General features: G+C 35.0%; 2 long non-coding RNA genes and 1 other non-coding gene across 4 annotated transcripts in view; all 3 read left to right on the top strand.

Moving 5' to 3' along the window:
- The window catches only part of LOC144366894 (uncharacterized), a 272,715-nt gene that overhangs the window by 21,287 nt on the left and 230,680 nt on the right, over positions 1-20,748 (top strand). The window lies entirely within an intron of this gene.
- LOC120885943 (U6 spliceosomal RNA) lies at positions 3,522-3,624 on the top strand. Its single transcript, XR_005728738.2, has one exon. It is a non-coding gene; the product is annotated as a U6 spliceosomal RNA (small nuclear RNA).
- The window catches only part of LOC144366893 (uncharacterized), an 82,234-nt gene continuing 71,577 nt past the window's right edge, over positions 10,092-20,748 (top strand). For both annotated transcript variants that reach the window (XR_013426059.1, XR_013426057.1), the window contains exon 1: positions 10,092-10,255. This is a non-coding gene — a long non-coding RNA (uncharacterized LOC144366893). The remainder of the gene's footprint in view (positions 10,256-20,748) is intronic.

The raw sequence follows: 20,748 nt of genomic DNA, 5'->3' as shown, positions 1-20,748 counted from the left end.
CTGAAGAGTTAAGGAGGCCATTTAGGAACCTCTTAATTCAGAACAGCAAGTGTTTTCTGCAGCTATGAATATATGGTCAGTCTTCGTACACAGGCAATGAAGAGGGATGGTTGGTTGTTTTTTTTGTCCGCCACATCTGCATACGCAAGATAGCAATCACTATCTGTGGTGTCCTGTGTAGGTATTAAAGGAGCTTGATGCTGAGGCCTCTAAGGTGCCCTCTTGGCAAGTGTCATGTGCAGTGCTCTGTGACAACTCATTTTCAGAGACCAACCCAAGCCACACTCAAGCGCTTGCCCACCCAAGATCATGAGAACCTTGCTAGAGAGATTCTCACAGGATTCTCTGTAGCACTAAAGGATAGCTCATGGAGAATCTATCAGTAGTCTGACCCTGAATCTGCACAAATGAGTTTGGGTTTTTCCACTGACCACATTCACCCTATCGTTCAGGCTGACATGGACATACCCTACTGTTACCTCTGTGCCTTGTTAGAAAAATTACTCGGCTCAAGACTGATGCTCTAAGTTCCCTTGTTTGAAGCAGTGGCCTAGCAGCCCTTTGATGATGAATCCAGTGGTTAATGAATGTGCAAAGTCTTTTTTGGAGAGGGCATACCACATTTGCTAACCTGCCCAGGGCTGTGCTGTGCTGTGTTTCTTACCCTCTTAAACTGAAGAGTTTCTCACCTCAAACTTTTCCAGCAGACTATCCAACCTCTGCATTTCATTTAATTTTACTCAACTCTTTGTACCTTTCTTTAGGGTCTTGATCTCTGAAGCTGACTAATCTATTCAATTCATCTGGCCCAAGATACGGAAGTCTAGGAATTCAACCTGAATTTTAATAAAGATTTAGTGTAAATAGGAAATTGAACCAAAGGAGAAAGAACATCCTGAAATTTTGCACTTCTGATTATAAGTCCCCATTGGATCTGAATTTAAAATTCAATTATCAGAGGCAGCTCAGAGTAACTCAGTCACTATTCCTGATCACTTTTCATTGTATATTCTCTTCAAGAGAGAAACACTCAGATGATGAGCAATTCCCTGAAACTAGATAGAAATTGAGGATAGGAAAATGGTTTCTTTCTCTCCCACCACCAGCTGGAAGTTTATTTAAAATAGAAAAAAAAAATATATATATAGTAGGACACTAATTGTAAATGAAGTAAAAGACATCAAAAGGATCTTCCTCATTAGTTTAAATTGCTGATCATTACCATCAGAAAATGAGTCAGCCTAAAAACACATGTAATTGCACTCTTCCTGTGTTGTGGGAAGCCTAGATGGAAGAACTACATTATGAGAGAAGGAGAGGACAGACCACGGTGAGATCTGTCATAATAAAGAGATGGTTTTTTGTCACTACTGATTGAGGCATATGATATTTGCTTGAGTGAATGCAAAGTGTTTGGTGCTAGAAGGCTGACAGTCTGTCTGTGCCACATAGCCAATACATGGGTGATAGGCACTTATTGTCATTCCTGTGTGACCAATGGGAAGCCAAGGAATTGGAAGTTCTAATACTAGGATTAAGTGAATTGTTGACATTTATGCAAAATTGTGGGACAGACTTTGGTTTATCTTGCTGTTCCCCTTTTCCACACTTCTTGATGCTTCCTTCTAATTGCACTATTCTCTTATTGAAGCTTTCCTTTGTGAAAAGGGCTGCTGATAGTAATACTTATGGGCAAATGTAAATAACTATACACCTATTAAGGGTGTCTTAAATATTCTTTTCCCTAATTAAAATACAAAATCTCTGGGAAGCTTTGTTTCTCAAATAAGTTACAGGCATCAGTAATTAGCATGAATCTGGTAGAAGAAGGTAGATGGGAACATAATTTTTCTTAGAGTACCTAAAATCCCACCTTGAACTCACTCTGGGCAAGTGGCATGGTTGAGAACAGGTGAAGGAGCAGAGAGAAATTAAGAGTCAAGGGAGGTGGGTAGGATGATTTGTAAAGTTTAGTCTTGTGCTTCAGAAAGGATAATGTAGTATATTAGTTTTAGAACAAACTAAAAGAGAAATACATAAGAAAATATATTCAATGTTATGCCTACCCAAGCCAGGCCATAAATTTAGTTGTCTAAACATTTGAGCCTATAAGATTCAAACAAGTTTTCAGGCTTAGTATCAAAGGTCATTAAAATTCCAGTGAACTAAAATGATGTTTTAGGATGTGGAATATAGGTAATTCTCTTGTATTGCAAAATTAAGCAGAAGATAGATGTTAGTGGAGTTTTTGTCTCCTCCTGTGCTGATGCAGGAGAAGAGGAGAGGCAAAGAGCCCTGTATCTGTCATGCTGGAGAAGAGAACAGAGTCATCTCCACGTAAGCCTGATCTACTTCTTCATCACTCCCCACACCAGAAACACAGCGGGGCACTGGGCACCAATGTGGATTTCAGATGCTTTGCTGACATAATCTCAAATGAGTTAATTGAGAAGAGACTTTGGGTGGTGTTTCTCTAGTGAGACATTTTCTCTAATTTCAACTCTTAAGCTGTCCAGAGGTTATTATAATTTTGGAATTTTTATTTTTCAGACTTCTAGATATGTACACATTAATCATCAGAAATGGAGCTCACTAAGACTTATATGAATTTCACTATGTAAAATCTCAACCTTTTAATTTTATAAAACATACAGCTCAATATATAAGGCATGCATATTCAATTTTATGAAACTTGTTTGAATTGCTATTTTCAGGCTTGGGAAGCTTCTGTTAAGGTGATTTAAGAAATAAAACCCATTATATTCATACACAAAATTTGTAGGCATGGAGAAGTCAGAAAATGAGAATGCTCCACAAAGAAGCATATTTCACCAAGTGGGTAGAGTGAGAAATCTTTCACCAGGGAGGAAGTCATCCTAGTTGCCTTATAGATACCAAGAAATACATCACTTACATTTTTTCTTTCTTTCTTTTCCTTCCTTCCTTCCTTCCTTCCTTCCTTCCTTCCTTCCTTCCTTCCTTCCTTCCTTCCTTCCTTCCTTCCTTCCTTCCTCTCTCTCTCTCTCTCTCTCTCTCTCTCTCTCTTTCTTTCTTTCTTTCTTTCAGGGATTGAACCCAGGGGTGCCTAACCACTGAGCAACATACCCAGCCCTCTTTATTTTTTATTTTGAGATAGGGTTTCACTAAGTTGCTTAGGGTCTTGCTAAATTGTTGAGGCTCATCTTGAACTTTTTATTCTCCTGCCTCAGGCTGCAGAGCTGCTGAGATTACAGTCATGCTTCACCATACCTGACTCATTTGGTGTGTTTTCTATGGTCTTTGCTTTATTTGTTTAGGGTGCATTTTGATTCAAATGATATATTGTGCACTTCACTATTGCTTTTTCTTTTCAATTTAAATACAATCCTCTAGTGTTTTCCTCTCTTTGCATTTTTCTTAGAGGTGTGGTGAGCATAAATAAGAGAACAATTCTGAAATATTTGGTGGAGAATGTCATTGATTATTATTGCATTGTGATATACAAATTGGCATTCTCTCTATGAAAATGACTGGTATTGTTCTTGCTTTGGCAGCATACATACTAAAATTGGAACAACACAGAGAAGACTAGCATGGTTGCTATGCAAGAATAACATACAAATTTATTAAACATTCCATATTTTTACCCAGCTGTCTCATTTCTTGGTATTTATCCAAAAGAACTATAATCATCATACCATAGTGATACGGCCACATCAATGTTTATAGCAGCACAATTCACAATAGCCAAATAATGGAACCAGTCCAGTTGCCTTTCAATAGATGAATGGACAAAGGAACTGCAGTTTTACTCAATCATAAAGAAGAATAAAATTTTGGCATTTACTAGTAAATAGATGAAAATGGAGAACATCATGCCAAGTGGAATAAGCCAGTTTCAGAGAATTAATGGTCAAATATTTTCTCTCATATGTGAAAGCTAGAGCAAAATGAGGGAAAAAAGGGGTGGGATCTGATATCGTAAAGATAGAGGGAAGATCAGTGTAGTAGAAGAAGGAGATTGACAGGGAGGAAGGAGGAACAGGAAAGGGGAGGAAATGTGGGATGAATCTAATAAAAAGCACACTATGTGCATGCATAAATATACCACAGTGAATTCTACCTTTATGTATATCTATAAAGCACTGATCAAATATAAATAAGTAAAAGAGCAAAAAGAAATCAGAGGAGCAGAAGAAGGAGAAGAGAGAGAGGGAGGAGGAGAGTGAAAGGGGTGGGTACCAGAAAATGAAATGGAGTAAATCAAATTCCATGCATGTATGATCTTGACAAAATGAATCCCAATTATTCTGTATAACTATAATGTACTAGTAAAAGAAAAAGAATGGCTTATATTTATTATATCATCATTCAACTAATATATCTAAATGATCCTTTAATACATTGCCATTTTAAAAAATGGATTTTTTTAAAAAATTTTTTTGAGACAGAGTCTTTTTTTTTTAAACTTTTTTTTTGAGAGAGTGAGAGAGGAGAGAGAGAGAGAGAGAGAGAGAGAGAGAGAGAGAGAGAGAGAGAGAGAGAGAGAGAATTTTTAATATTTATTTTTTAGTTCTCGGTGGACACAACATCTTTGTTGGTATGTGGTGCTGAGGATCGAACCCGGGCCGCACGCATGCCAGGCGAGCGCGCTACCGCTTGAGCCACATCCCCAGCCCTAAAAAATGGATTTTTAAAGAGTAATTTTAAATTTAGAGAAAAATTGAGAAGTCAGTACATATAATATCAATAAACCCTGCACCTAGTTCCCCCTCTTATTAACATCTTACCTTAATATGGTATATTGGTTATAATTAATCAGCTAATATCCATGAGCTATTATTAAAGTTGACAGTTTATTCTAATTTTCATAGTTTTCCCTTAATGTCCTTGAATTCTGGGATCTCATCCACCACATCACATTACAGTTAGTTGTCATGTGTTCCGAGGCTTCTCTTGGTTGTGAAGGTCTTAGACTTTGCTTCTGACCACTTTGACAGTTTTTAGGAACATGATCAGGTATTTTGTAGGAAGGCCTGTGTTGGGTTGTATGATTTTTTTCCCTCACTATTTGGGGAATTGAGGAAGAAGAGCATGAGGATAAAGTGACACTTTTATTATCTGTCAACAGTACTTAGTACCAACATGATTTTCCCCATCGATGCTGACCTTGATCACGCCCTTGAGGTACCATTTGTTAGGTCTCTCCACTGAGAAGTTTTTCTTCCCCTGCTCCTTTCCTCACAGTGTTCTTGGATAGGAAGTCACTAGGTGTGGCCCAAACTCCAAGAGTGAGGAGTCATGCTTCCTGCTCTTGGAGCATGGAATATTTACAAAAATTGTTTGGAGGTTTTCACAGATGATTTATCTCATCTTCTGCATTTATTTATTTATTCAATCCTTACTTTGTATCAGTATGGGCTCATGTATTTACTTTATGATTTGTATCATGATCTACTACTAATATATTTTTTTGCTCAAATTGTTCCAGCCGTTGGCCATTGTGAGCTCTTTCAGTTGGCTCCTGTGTCCCTTTGATTTACACTTATCAGTGTAAAGCTTTTTTCTTTTGTATTTGTTTTGAGCAGACTGCTTATTTATTTTCAAAATTATAAAACAATTTTTTTAAAGTTTACATATGAGCTTTTACCTTTTCTAGTTTTTAAAAATTCTTTTTGTTTCTATTTTTTAACACGGTGGATTTGAACCCAAGGGCTTTCCACATGGTCATCAAGCCCTCTACCATTGAGTTATATCCCCAGCCATATTTATTTATTTATCTTAAAAATTTTGAGACAGGGTTTCATTATATTGCCCAGGCTAGCTTTAAACTTGCCATCCTCCTACCTCAGTTTCCTGAATATCTGGGATTACAGGTATGCAGCACCATGTTCTGAAGTTTATTATTATTATTATTATTATTATTTTAAATTCTTATTTCACCACTCACCCTCGAAGAACAGAGATTTAGCTTCCTTCCTTCCTTCCTTTCTTCAGCTGGGAATTGAACCTAGGGCCTCCCACAGGCTAGGCAAAAGTTACAGGTTGTAGAACTGATCTGAAATTGAATTTCCAATTTATTTGGTCATCAAACACGATACCAGATGTAAATCTGGTAGAGCACAAATGAAGTATAACTGCATTTAGAATGAAGTGTGCAGTAAAAATGTCACCAGTCACAGTGATATCTGATTTCTCAGCTGTGTTTGAACAGAGCAATGTCCACTTCTGGAAAAATGTCCCCTGTTAGCTTCCAGTCCCTACCTTCTCCTGTTTTCTATAACTTTTCTTCCAGAGAGTCTCTGGCAGTAGTTAAGTGTCAATGGTAGCTGCCTTCTCTGTGATTATTCTCTACTCCTAATCTTTAAATCAACTCTGTATGCTTGTTAGGAGCCTTCAGCTTGATCTTTCTCTTGATCTTGTTCTCTACTTTTCTTAAAGTTTTAGATACTGGAATATTTTGAAAAGCACCCCCCCGCCCCCACATACACGTTTTGCAAAGCAAAAGTGCAGGTCTTAAGCTCTGTTTATTTATTTATTTATCTATTTTGCAGTGGCCTTTTGAATGGATTCTTAGGCCTCCATTAGCTTTCCTATAGGAAATATCTAAGCAATCCTCAGTCTTTATCAGGAAGTTATATCCACTTATCGTTCTTTTTCAACCTCCTTTTTAGAGTACGAATTAGCTGTAAACATGCTGAGAGTAATCATCTGCCATATGCTTCTGGCCAAAAATATTTGTTTTGGCTGCTACAGAAACTCTGGCAATAGAGTCTTCAGAAATATAACAGGTGGCCTTTCCACTGGCCTTAACTTGTGGCATTTAGATAGCCTTCTATTACCATGTGTTTTGAACCTTGGCTACACATTATAATTATATGGGGAGCTTGCTACATGTACTGAGGTTTGACCCTCTTAGAGTTTGATGTTCAATTGACCATTAGTGATGCCAGACAGAGGAACGTTTTCAAAAAGTCTTAAGCGATGGTAACATGAGGCTCCACTTGCTGATCATTGACATGTGTAGGAGAATAGCCTTTGCGTCAATTGCCCTTGGTATTCACTTGAGCCTCACCGTTCCTGACTGAGTAATGTTGGGCATGTTGCTAAGACCTCCTGAGCCCAGTGTCTCCTCTATTTATTACCACATTCCAAAAGCTTGGTTTGGAAGAATGAATACTTTAATTCCCACTCCAGTTCTTTTTTTCTATGACCGTTTCTCATTTTTCTCCCATTGTGACACTACTTTTACCATCAGTGTCCTTTCCTTTTGATCTCTAAAATGTCAATATATTTAATCATGAGTACTTTATATCCTGTTATAATTGATGATAACAGCAGTGGTTCAAAAGTCAAGAAAGAGAACCTGGGGTCAGCTGTACTTCCTTCATTTACTTTTACTACATTTAGATTAGACACCTGGTCCCTGACTCTAGCTTTGATCTTTTGTCAGATCTTTTCTTGTATTTTTTTGGGACTGTATTTGACATTACATTATTATTATTATTATTATTATTATTATTATTATTTTATATTTTGGCACTTGGAATTGAATCCAGTGGTACTTTACCACTGAGCTATCTACCCAGCCCTTTTTTACTTTTCATTTTGAGAAAGCCCCTTGCTAAGTTGCTGAGGCTGGCTTTGAACTTGTAAATCTTCTGCTTCAGCTTCCCAAGCTGCTGGATCATACATGTGCATCACCAAGCACAGCTTAAACCCTTGTTCTTTATATTTAATCTGTTGGAAATCCCAGGATCCTACCATGTTATGCCCACCTTATGGTCAGTTACATGAGGGTAGTGGTGGTGATGATGATCATGATAATTACAGTGTTTCTAGAACCCTTTGCTGAATTACATTATATAAAAGGGTCTATGGTCTAAGTGGGAGAACATGAGTTAAGTAAGCATGCTTCTCTGTTTTCAAGTTTCTTTTTTGACTGAATCAAGAGCTAATTCTTAAGAGCATTCTAAAGTCAGTTTTCTCAGCAATTCATGTACCTTATGAAATGAAAGAATATTTTTTCAATGAGATTTTTCTCTTTTCATGAAAAAATTACTGTTAAACCATTCACATTAAACAAATTATTTTTAAAATGTTATTTCATTTTTGTTTTCAGCTCTGAAATTTTACCTGAAACAAATAATACTTTTTTTTTTACTTTGAAATTTCAATTGACAACATTTCTAGGTTATAATCAATGTGGATTTGATGCTAACTACAGAAAAACCAAAACACTAGGTATGAAGTTCAAACTAGTAGGGAAAAGGACTATATAATAGATACTTACATCACATACTGGTGATTTATTTTGATGTTATAAATAATGTATAGTTCAGAGGCATTTCAATCCATAAAAGACTATCTCAGATCCATTTGTGAAGTGTTCCATTTTAAGAACCATAAAAATTCAACAGCAATCTAGAACCCCAAACATTAAAAAAGTCAATATTCATCTTCATCATAGAGAATGAGTTGCGTTTTGCTCAGCAAAACAAAGTTCTCTTCCACGAAAACCTGCAGATCAAGCAATTCATTGTCTTGGTTGGCTTTATAATAACTAAATAGTAACAAAGAAATGAAGGAAAAACTGTTTCTGTAAAAGGGTGACCAAAGATTGAGAGATGGCTCGGTTACCCACTTTCCTGTTGTAATTTAGAAACTGATAATGAGAACCTAGCTTGGACATGTCTATCATCCCCACCCTTAGTTTTTCATGGGATTAAAAGAAAGAGAAGCAAGGAAGATATTTTAAAGCAGACAGCTAACTCTCATGATCTCCATGAAGGCAGAAGGCAGAAGACAGTTATAATTGATGAAATGTGTGCACATATAATCCTGGGCACAGTAAGGAGGTCTTGTTAAACTGGAAAGTCACTTATTACTTGAGGGAAAGATGCAGAAGAATTGGGGAAGTTCCATAGAATAAATTCTGAGCAGAAAGAAAAACATTACTAACTTATATTAAAGTATAAATTATGCCTTTGTCTTATTTTGGGGACCAAATTTCAACTTTTTAATATCAATATTATTCTAGAGACTTTTGGAGAAGCAAAAATGGTTCGTGAATGAGATGGACAGCATTACCCTAAGTACATGTGTGAAGACACGAATGGTGTAACTCTACTGTGGGTACAACCAGAGATATAAAAAATTGTGCTTTATGTGTGTACTATGAATTGTAATACATTCTGTTGTCATATGTAACAAATTAGAATAAATAAAAAATGGTTTGCATCTTAGGGCATTTTGATGAGTTAAGTTAATCTTCTATGACATAGTTTAAGGCAGGCAGAATGAGGTTGATAAATATGATGTAACCACCTGGGAAATGTGTACTTTCTGAAAGCTTCATAAGAACTTGTTGGGTCTTCATCAGACAGGTCCTTGATGCTAAAGAACTTGTTTACATGCAACGGGCCTTTAAAATATACTTTTTTTGACTAGATCTTATATTATCTTATATAAAGTTTTGAATTGCTTAGGTTCATTATATAGAGTTATTGCTTTTTTTTTTTAATTGGCTAGAATACTTTTTTTTTTCTTTTTTAGTACCAGGGATTGAACTCAGGGCACTCGGTCACCAAGCCACATCTCAGCCCTGTTTCGTATTTTATTTAGAGACAGGGTCTCACTGAGTTGCTTAGCACCTTTGTTTTGCTGAGGCTGGCTTTGAACTCAGGATCCTCCTGCCTCAATCTCCCAAGCCGCTGGGATTATAGGTGTCTGCCATCATGCCTGGCTGAGTTATTGCTTTTGGAATCACTCCAGATTGATTTTGTTTTGTATCACAAGTATAACTCACTTTTACAATCGATAAAATACAGATTTACAAAAGCTTAAGAATTTTAGAAAAGTTCTAACATAGGTTCTTGGAGGGACAGTGTCAGGGGTAGGTAAGTTTGCACTGTAGGTCCAGGAAAATCCACATGAAACAAGTTAGGAGGGAGGTCCCAAACTGGATGCCATGTCAACAGGACCAAAGGACAGGTACACTGTCCTTGGTCCAAGCCAGGCCTCAGAGTTAAGGCAGGCGACATATAGATCCACAGGGCAGGCAGTGAGCCCAGATCCAGCTGGAAGGTGATCATACGAATAAGAGGCTTTGGAGGACTAGAATGTTAAGCAAAGACATAAAAAACTGAACAGTAACAAGGACTGAGCACCAGGGATATGGAAAACTGGAGCCTAGTAGTCTGTGGTAAGGACACAGAGAACTGTGGGTGACCAGGAATGGCACTCTAAGGCCAGTGCTGAAGGTGATCATTAGATGGTAAGTAGTGGTGCTAGAACCACCAAAGAGTAGCAGAGTATGAAGGGTAAAGCAGGGGTCGGCTCTCACAGGTGTGTGCCACTGTGCCTGACTGGTTGATTCATTATAGGACACTCAATGATTTCTGCCTCTGATAAATTGTCACTCAGCAGTGAGAGTAAGTAGATCAGACTTTGTGAAAGTTGGTCCTCTGCATTGTCTTCATCCTTACCATTGTGAATGCTAGGTTCATGCGTCTATTATACCAGTTCCTGATTGGCCCAAAGGGAGATACTTTTTGACAGTCATTGAATAAGTCATTCCATGTACCTATTATTTTTTTCCCAAAGGAAAACCAAAATAATGAATTATTAGCAAGTTGGTCACACTGTGAAAAAGTTAACAAAATCCAGCTTACTCTGCAATCCTTCCAAGTATCATTGTCTATGAATTCTGATTCATAGGCAATGATGTAGCCACAGCAAAGCTCATTGCTTCACATTTATATATGTATTCCTAGTAAATCAAAAGTTGAAAAACGCTGAGTTATTGCAAAGCCACTGCATGCCATGGTTATTATTATCTAGTTTCCTGTAAGAAATGGGGCTTTTTTGCCTTTTAATCCATACACGATCCAGTTTTAAACTATGATCTTAAGTGCATGATTTTTAAGGCTATTTTTGATATCAGCAGTTGTTGACTTGGTTTGCCAGAAAACAGAACTATAATTGATGCATTATAGTTATATATATAATATTGAAATGCACTGTGGTATATTTCTACATGCACCTAGGACTTTTAACGCTTTTGCTTATGTACCATTTAAAATAATATTGAAAAATATATGTATTTCTTCCACAGTAAGTTGATATATAAAATTTTTTACTTTAATTTGTTAAAAATTATGTAATATCAGGCCATCTGTACATTAAATTCAACTATCAAATCACTTTAACAATTTTCAATGGACTCATTTATAATAATCTCATAGCCATGATGATTTATTTAAAAATATGTGAACAAGATTATGTAATTGTCAGAAATTCTGTGCTATTTCTTTTATTCTTGAACCCACTTCTGTTCCAATTCTTCCCACATATTTTAAATCTAATGTGATGTTTTTATGTCTAAATGTCTTATACTGATCACATACTATTTACTGTAAAAAACATAGTTATGAATTAAAATTTTAAATTAACATTTTCTGTCATATGTATCTAATATATATAACTTTGCTATTATCATTATTACAAAAAGCAACTTATTTCACAAATTTTTATTATTATGTAATCATATTTATGAACATAAAAGTAAACTTTATAGGAAAAGGCTTATAAGGAGATACTTTAGTTCTACGTCTGTATTTGAATATTAGTGCTTACTAGAATGAAATAGAATTTAATGGAATACAACAGCCAAAAGAATGCATAGTACTAGGTGTACAAAAGTATATTAAATCCTGGTATAATCTTGTTAATCTAAATTTACCAAGCTTGTTATCAGAATTAATGAGCAGAGAAGCTTGAGATGATTGACAGCTGTCAGAAAACTTGGCATTCAACTAAAAAGTGTATGTGAATTTACATAGTGTAGTTGTGAAAACAAAAATTGTGCATCCTCAAAATTAAGCTGAGGATCTGGAAATTTCATTGCTTTAGCATGATCCATGCTCGCTTACCTTTGGAGTACTTTTTTTTTTTTTTTTTAATGTAACCCAGGGATCCTTGTACTCTAATTTGAAGACCCCTAATTACCTGCCATCTTTTATGAACATAATAAATCAATTCCATGATGATCTAATAAAGCAAAAGTATAAAGAAAATAGAAAATGTTTGTAAGCAGGATGTGCATTTTCAGTAAAAATTAAAGCACAAAACAAAGAAGAGCTAATTTAAAAAAAAATGATAAAGTTAATGTCTGTAAACAGTGTTGGAATGTTTCCTAAAGAGGAAACAGCAAGTTAAACAAACATAAGAAGTGCTGATTGGATTCTATTGGCAATAACAGATAAAGGGTTAATAAAAATGTTTGCATTGAATGAAAAGAAGAAAATCAACCTTTTTTAAAAAAATATTTATCGAGTTGTAGATGAACACATAGTATCCTTATTTTATTTTTTTCTGTGTGTGGCTGAGGATTGAAAGAAAATCAACCTTTTAATGCATGTGGCCATCCGTGGATCCCCATCAGAACTGCTGGTCATTTAGCTTAACGGGAACTTAGGAAAAGATATGTATGGGCTGGGGCTGCAACTCAGTGGCACAGAGTTTGCCTATCATGTGTGAGGCAATGGGTTATATTCTTAGCACCACATTAAACAAAATAAACAAAATAAAAGCATTCTGTCCATAAGGGGAAAAAAAAGATATGCATGTATTGAGCAACTTGGAACCTAAGCCTGGTGACAGTTCTCTGATGAACTCTTTCTCGGTACACTTCTGACTAGGTGTAGCCAGTCTCAAATGACTTTCAGAGTGGTAGTGAAAGGCCACCTCTTCTAACAGTACAGGTTACTAACTGGATTGTACTCATGCTGCTTTAAAGTTTTATTATACTTTACAAACAGTCTACTATGTTGTGAAATTAAGGACTGAAACTGTTTTTCGCTTTTGGCAAATTGGTTGGGGGAGAAAGCACAGCATCCTCGGGAGGATACTTGGGGCACAGCAGCACCTGGTTGGTGGAGCACTTTCACTGCAATTTAATTAACAAATAAGGGAGCCATTTTAAGCTCCTAAATTTGGGCATATTTGGTTTTGTCTTAATCTTTATAGATTAGCCTTTTCCTACTTTCAATTTTTTGTACTTATTTACACTAAGAAAAATTCAGATAATACCACTATTTTAAAAATGCTTGTAACATGTCAATCATCTACCCATTTATTCATCTACCCATAAAATATGCAGTTACTCTCCACTTGGCATTGGAAATAAAGTAGTGGATGAGGTGGTGATTGCTCTTGAGCTCATAGAGTTTAGAGTATCATAAAGCAATAGCAGTTAAGAAAAAGATTAGTCTGCCAATGCAGTAGAACATGCCTGTAATCTCAACTGTTTGGGAGGCTGAGGCAGGAGGATGGCAAGTTCAAAGTCACCCTCAGCAACATAGAGAGGACCTCTCTCAAAATTTAAAAAAAGGGCTGGAGATGTGGCTCGATGGTAAAGCACCTCTGGGTTTAATCCCTGATACCAAAAAAAGAAAAAAATGAAAAAGAAAAAGAGACTAGTTAATAATTATCTTAAATTGTCTGTGAAGTTTTAAAGAATAACTTAGGGTTCTATGACTTGTCAACCGGACTGTAATTATCTCTAAGTCAGGGATCACATCTCACAGCACTTCTTTTTGATTTCTCTATACGGATACATCCGAATACAGAGTGTGAATTGCTCAATGAATATTTGATTAACTCTTTATTTGAGGCTGAAATGATTGATGTCAAATCAAGTACGCATTTTTTTCTTTCTCATTAAGTGAACAGGTGATTGTGATTTAAGCTGCAATTGTATCTGAAGCCTGTGTTTGCAAAGCTCACTGAAGCGATTGCCCTTCCCCTAGACTTCTTTGGCCACAGCCCATGTTTAAATAAGAACAACTGCATTCTTGATCTCTGAATCCTGTTTTATTGGTTACTAGGGCTCAGTTCATAGAGCTGTTGCTTTTCATTGGTCCTCTACAGAGTCCAAAGATAGTTCTTTGATTTGTTCTTGGTCTAGTTATCACACTTCTTATCTGCTAGATGGCCAGTGTTCCAGCATCCTGCCACAAACCTGACATGGTGGATTAGGGTGCACGAAGCTGGCCTCAGTTACCTGGCCATAATTTAGTTAAGATTAAATAAGCTGTTAGTTGATGCCATTGGGACTTGAGGAATTTCCTGTTAGTATAATGCCACAGCAATATAACTGTTGATTAGGTAAAAGCTTCAGTATGGTTGGCCATTGTACTCCAACCACATCAAGATAGCAATTGAAATCAAGGCCAGTGTCTTTTATTTAATTAATTTTTGGGTGGGCATACAAAGAATTGAATCCAGGGGGCCGCGGGAGGGGTGGCGGGGGCAGGAAAAAAAAAAAAGAATTGAATCCAGGGCCACTGAACCACTAGCCATATCTCTAGTTCTTTATATATATATATATATTTTATTTTTCAATCTGAGACAGGCTTTCATCAAGTCGCTGAAGGTCTTGCTAAGTTGTTGAGGCTGGCTTTGAACTAGAGATCCTCCTGCCTTAGCCTTCTGAGTTGCTTTTATCATGCCTGTCCTAAGGCCTGTGTCTTTTAAAGGATAGTCTAAGAGACAAAAAAGTCTTTTAAAGCAAGTAGCTGGCCATGTTTAATTTGGTAATAACTTTGAACACTAAAGGGGCTTGTTCTTTTTTCCCCTTGAATATTAACTCGGATGTTTACTAAATGATCTTAGTCCATACATAGTAATGGTATATGTTTATGTATGAGGATACTCAAATGTGTGTTCTAAGAGTAGACTACTTTCTTTATAGTCTCACAGAACAGACTTTTATTATAAATGTGTGTTCTTCTTGGATTTTTTGTGCCTATATCTTTCTCTGCTAATAAAAAACAAGCCAAGTTGGATAGAATCAATCTGTGTATCCTTAGTGCATATCTTCATGTTCTGTTGCATGAAAAAATAAATGAATATATGAAACTGCATGTATTCTATTTAACATGGAATTTTTTCAGAAGTTTCAAAGAAAACTTTGACAATGTATCATGAGTTCCTCCATTGAGGATGAAAATGAACAACAACAAAAGATCTAAAGTCTTTACAACTTTAATGTATTAGTAAAAAAAAATTGTTCATATGTTCTGTTTACTTATATAGGAAACCTTACCCTCATGAAGTAGAATATACTATCTTAAGGAATGATTCTGGGCAATTAAACTGGATTAATAGCTTACAGGTAAATAGCTAAACATAATTTTAGCCTATGGATTTTCAGATAATCCAGTCATTAAATTTTTAAGTTGATCTCATGTTTTGTAGCCAAAGAATCACACCACATAATTGTCTTTTCCTCATTTAAATTTATAACACATCTTAATAGTTTTACTCAGACTTTTGGAACAGTGGTAAATAATTGTGCCAATGGAAATATCTCTGATGTTTTGACAACAAGCATAAAATTGTTTCTTGGCTGTGGCATTGAGAACATTTCTTTCTGTTTCATTAATGCTTTTTCAAATGGCCAGGAGTAGAATGATTAATTATTTCCAAATGTTATTTCAGCATCTGTTGAAAGGGTTATTTTACCATGTTTAGTTTTCTGATAAGATAAATTATTTTTTTCTTTTATGTATTAAGGAACCATCCTAACATTCTTGGAATGTACCCTAACTAGTCACAGCACTCCCTTTTTTAATGTACAGTTTCTTTGTAGGCTAATATTTTATTTATAATTTTTGTTAATATTAATAATTTAGATGGTTCTGTAGTTTTTGTCTGTTTTTCGGATTTCCATATAAATATTATTTTAGATTGGTAAATTTAAGAGGCATTTTATCTTTTTTCTATGCTTTTAAACAACTGAAAGAGAAAAGAAATTATCTGTTATTTGAAAGACCAGAAATACTTGTCCATTGACTGAAGATCATACATTATTTTTTGAACAATTTATTTGACAAATTTCCCCAATTTATTCTATGGTTATTGAGCTTTTTCTTTTTTTTTCAAATTAAAATAGTTTTTATTGTTGTAATTTTTTTTCTAATTTCACATCTGTTTTTTTCTCTCATTTCTCTTTTCTTGAATTGTTTGTCCAAATCATTTATTATACTGTTCTTTTTAAATAACTAGTTTTTGAAATTATTTATGAATATTAATTTATCCCTTTTTCACTATTTCCTAATTTGTTGTTTTCTACTTTATTAATAATTCCTTCTTGCTTTATAGAAGCTTGTTCTATTTTAATCTTTCTAGTTTCTAGAGTTCAATGCTTTGCTTATTTATTTTAATTTTTATGAATCAATAATAATATAATTTAAAGTAAATTTTGTTGTCTTCACATATGGGTCATATTTCCTGAGTTTTTACATAAAGATTCTTGCTTTAAATATTTTCCAAACTATCTGTAATTGTACTATTATAATTTTTGTTTCTTGGTTCTATTTGAAGTTTATTTTAAAAGCATTTTTTCTCCTAATTTCCAAATGGTACTTAAATTACACACAAAAAGCATTATATTACTGCTTGGTGGTAAGGAAATGTAACTTATAGAAATCTTACTCTTTGAGTTAAATGAGTTTCTTTGTTGTTCTTCTTTTTAAACTATCTGGTGGTAGAGCTGGTAAGTGGGCATAATTAACTACATTTTTCACAGAGTAGAATGCAGAAGTAGAAAGTGTCACCTACCTGTTCTTTGTTTGGGATTTACTGAATCTTTGAGTCTGGGGATATGTGGAAGAAATAGCAAAGTTTTTTTTTTTTTCAAATTTTTGGTGTTTGGTGATTTGTTTCAGAATATCAAATTGGAATGAGTAGAAGCCTGTGTCACTTTATTCTAACATAGTTTATTTTTCCTGCTTTGAGATCACTTATTATTCTCAATTTTTTAGGTTGTCTTTTCAATTTTTTTATTGTTTAAAGATATTTTTGTTTGAACTTTGGTGTGATGTTTGTGCCAATTTGTTGGAAATGATTATCTAGATGTCAATATGAACCCAAACTTTCTGTTTTTAATACTTTTAAACTTTTCTCTATCCATGTTAACTATGTTATTAATCTTAAAATATGTAGAAAAGCAAAATTAAGGATATTAACATCACCCATAATTTAAACCTCCTAAAACAACCAAACTGCTGTTAAAATTTGGTGAATAATTTTCCATTTTTTCTCTGTTAATGTTTAGTAGAGTTGAACATACATTAAACTTTCTATTTCTTTTTTAAATCCTTGAAGGAAATTCACTTGAAGGAAAAATACAGTTTAGGAAGGATACATCTGAATCTTTACCTACTTCTTATCAGATATCCACAGCAAATTCTGTACCATACAGAGAGCAGTTAGCATACGGAAGGAAGGAAAGCAGGAACAGTAAACAAGTGAAGCCACACAAACTATCTGTTATACATGACTCTCCCCTTATTCATGGTTTCACTTTACATAGTTTGTTATCTTTGGTCAACTGCAATTAGAAAACATTAAATGGAAAATTCTGGAAATAAACAATTCATAAATTTTAAATTGCATGCCATTCTGAGTAGCATGATGAAATTTTGTGCTATCCTTTTTTTTTTTTTTTTTTTTCTGTCTGCTTCTGATGTGAATCATCCTTTGGTCCAGAGTGTCCACACAGTATATACTATCTCTCTGTTAGTCATTTAGTAGCCATCATGGTATTGTAATGTTTGTATTTGAGTAGCTTAATAATGGCTCAAAGGATTAAGAGTAGTTAAGATATGCCAAAGAGAAGCTGTAAAGTGCTTTCTTTTAGTGAAAAGGTAAAAGTTTTCAAGTTAATAAGGACAGAAAAAAATTGTATACTGAGGTTGCTAAGATCCAAGGTAAGTTATTGTTAATCTCCTGCTGTTTCTAATTTATAAATGAAATTTTATGATAGGCATGTTTGTATAATATACATAGGGTTTGGTACTATCTGTTGTTTCAAGTGTCCTCTGGGAATCTTGGAACCTTTTTCTCTGGGTAATGGAAGACTTCTGTAGTGAGGGTTCTCTATACCTACATTGGCTCATAAATTGTGGAGGCTAGAAGTCCCATGCTGTCGGTATCTACATGCTGGAGACCTAAGAAAGTTGAACCTACATTAAACTTTCTATTTCTTTTTAAAGTCCTTGAAGGAAATTCACTTGAAGAAAAAAAATACAGTTTAGGAAGGATGGATTTGAATCTTTACCTACTTCTTATCAGATGTCCACAGCAAACCCTGGACCATATAGAGAGCAGTTAACATACGGAAGGAAGGAAAGCAGGAACTACCCATAGAACATTCCAATTTAATATTCTGAAACAAATCACCAAACACTAATTTTGTTCTGAGTCCTGAGAAGGAGAATAGATGGAATAAATTCTCGTCTGAGTGTAGGAGAAGGTTGATGTCAAACCAGAGAAATTGAATTCTCCTTTGCTCCTCCTTTTTGTTCTGCCCACAACAGATTAAGTGTAGACACTCACACAGTGGGGACGGCACTATGCTTTACATGACTGACTGATTCAAATGCTTATTTCATCCAGAAACATACTTACAGACACACGCAGAATCATGTTAAACCAATATCTATACACCCATGATTTAGTCAAGTCAACACATGAAATTGTCCATCATTCCATTCAAATTAGAATTCAGTAATAAGACTAAAGTCCTGCTGGTATCTCTATAGAGAATTATTGCATAGGGTATTAACTCATAGATCATGTATATATGTCTCTATTGTTGATTAGATGGTAAAGATAAATAAGAAGCCTAATCTAAAAAAATTCTGGTTATCTTCAACAATTCTTGTTGGTAAAAATAAAAATAGAAGAGGGATTTTGGAAGAATTGTATTTGAGCCATTTGAAGAAAGAATGAAGTTGACTTGCTTAAAGAATAACCTGAATATGCTTTGCATGATTCAGTATCTTGGAACAATATAGAAATAAGAGGAGAAATTGACAGTCAAGAGTAGGTGTCTGTTTTGTAGATGTCTAGTTCTAGAGAAGTGAAAGGAATATTAGTGTGTACACGGCAGACAGGAAATAAAACTTGGCCTGACTAATTGAGAGACAAGCATTTTTGAGTTGGGGACTCCTTAGGGTCAGGGGAAGAATATGATGCAATTTAAAGATCAAAGGATCCACACTCTTTTAAAAAAATGTCTGGAGATACAGAGTATGGTAAAGGTCAATGTTGGGTAGAAAGCAAGACCACTGGAGGAGGTTACACTATTTCTCAAAATTTACATTATTGCACAACACCAATTTTGCATCAGTGCTCTGGCCAAATGCCAGAGAAACACCCAGGAAATACATCTACAATGGAGTCTGAAAACAATTGGTTTCTGAAGAAGCATGTTATAAAGAATTTTTATATTTGTACACATTAGAAGTAGCCTCTGTGGTTCACAGAACGTTTTAAACAGTAATGTGAAACCACTGGTGTCTGCTAATTGCTTATTCAGTCATCTTGTTGATCTGTGAAGAGGCAGAGAATAAGGAGAAGCCACTAATAATGGCATAAAGACCTGCCTGCAAAACTCAAGTTCATATTATGCCCTTAATTTTCCAGCTGACCTTGGTCAAAGCCCTCTATGTCTCTGTCAGCACCAATTTTTACAGAAATAAAATAGGAGATTTGGTTTCTGATATCTTTCTGTTCCCTTTTAATGTTGAAGTTCTGTAATTTTGTGATTCAAATTCTTGTCAATGCTTTGTTGGGTGTTAATAATTTCAGGTATGTTTTTTTTTAGTCCAAGATGAATTATGCATTGTTGTAACTCCATGTAAAACCAATCTTAAAATATTATAATGATAATGAGTATTCATTACTTACTGTGCTCTAGGTAACCAAATGCCTTGTCAATTAACTAGTGATGAGCTTGAATGGATGAACGAGATTCCCACTGTCCCTACCTACTATCCTCATTACTTACTAAGTTTTAGAGACTTTATGTGCATTCTCAAATGCAAAAAGGCAATACAATACAATAGTTAGTGGTTGAGACTTGGAAAGTTCAACACTCCCCTTAACTACTCCTAGTCAAGTGGTTTTAGTTGGGTGCTCTAAAATCTTTACATAGAAATCTGTCAATTTTTTAAAATTAAAAAACAGATTTCAATTCAGTAATCTGGTTTGGGACTTGATACTTTGCATTTCTAGTTAGTTATTGAGTGATGCTGAGGCTTTTTCTGTTCCTTGGATTAAAATTCCATGCCTCAGTTTTCTCCTTTACAACGTAAGGATGACAGAAGTACTTATCTCTTATAGTTTGTCTAGGATTAAGTCAAGTTATATCACCAAAATATTTTAATAGTGGGGGGCAGGTAGTAATACTTCTGAGTATTAGTTATTGTGATCAACCTTTAAACCAGGCCCATGGGGCAGGTGTTACTATTAAACACTTTCTTAGTGATAAAAATGAAGGTAGAGGGGGCTGGGGTTGTGGCTCAGCGGTAGCACACTTGCCTAGCATGTGCGAGGCGCTGGGTTCAATCCTCAACACCACATAAAAATAAATAAATAAATAAATAAATAAAGGTATTTTGTTCAACTACAACTAAATATATTTTAAAAAATGAAGGTAGAGGAACTAAACATTTTGTTGAAGTAGTTAGTTTAGGGCTTTTACTACCTATGGTAGTTTTTACAATTTCTGCCAGAATCAGCTGCACAAACTCCTTTGTCAGTACGAGGAGTGAACATACAACATCCAGAAGGATCAAAATGGCCTTAGACAAAATTTTAGGAGTGAGTGATTTGCACACTTAACATCTGGTAAGTTCTCTCTGAATTCAAAAGAGATTATAAAGAAACACAGAAGGCCGTCAATAAACTCAAGAC

Source organism: Ictidomys tridecemlineatus, chromosome 1 (genome assembly GCF_052094955.1).
Source record: "Ictidomys tridecemlineatus isolate mIctTri1 chromosome 1, mIctTri1.hap1, whole genome shotgun sequence".
Classification (NCBI taxonomy): domain Eukaryota; kingdom Metazoa; phylum Chordata; class Mammalia; order Rodentia; family Sciuridae; genus Ictidomys; species Ictidomys tridecemlineatus.
The sequence above is the reverse complement of the archived record's forward strand: the minus strand, read 5'-3'. Positions and strand labels throughout refer to the sequence as shown.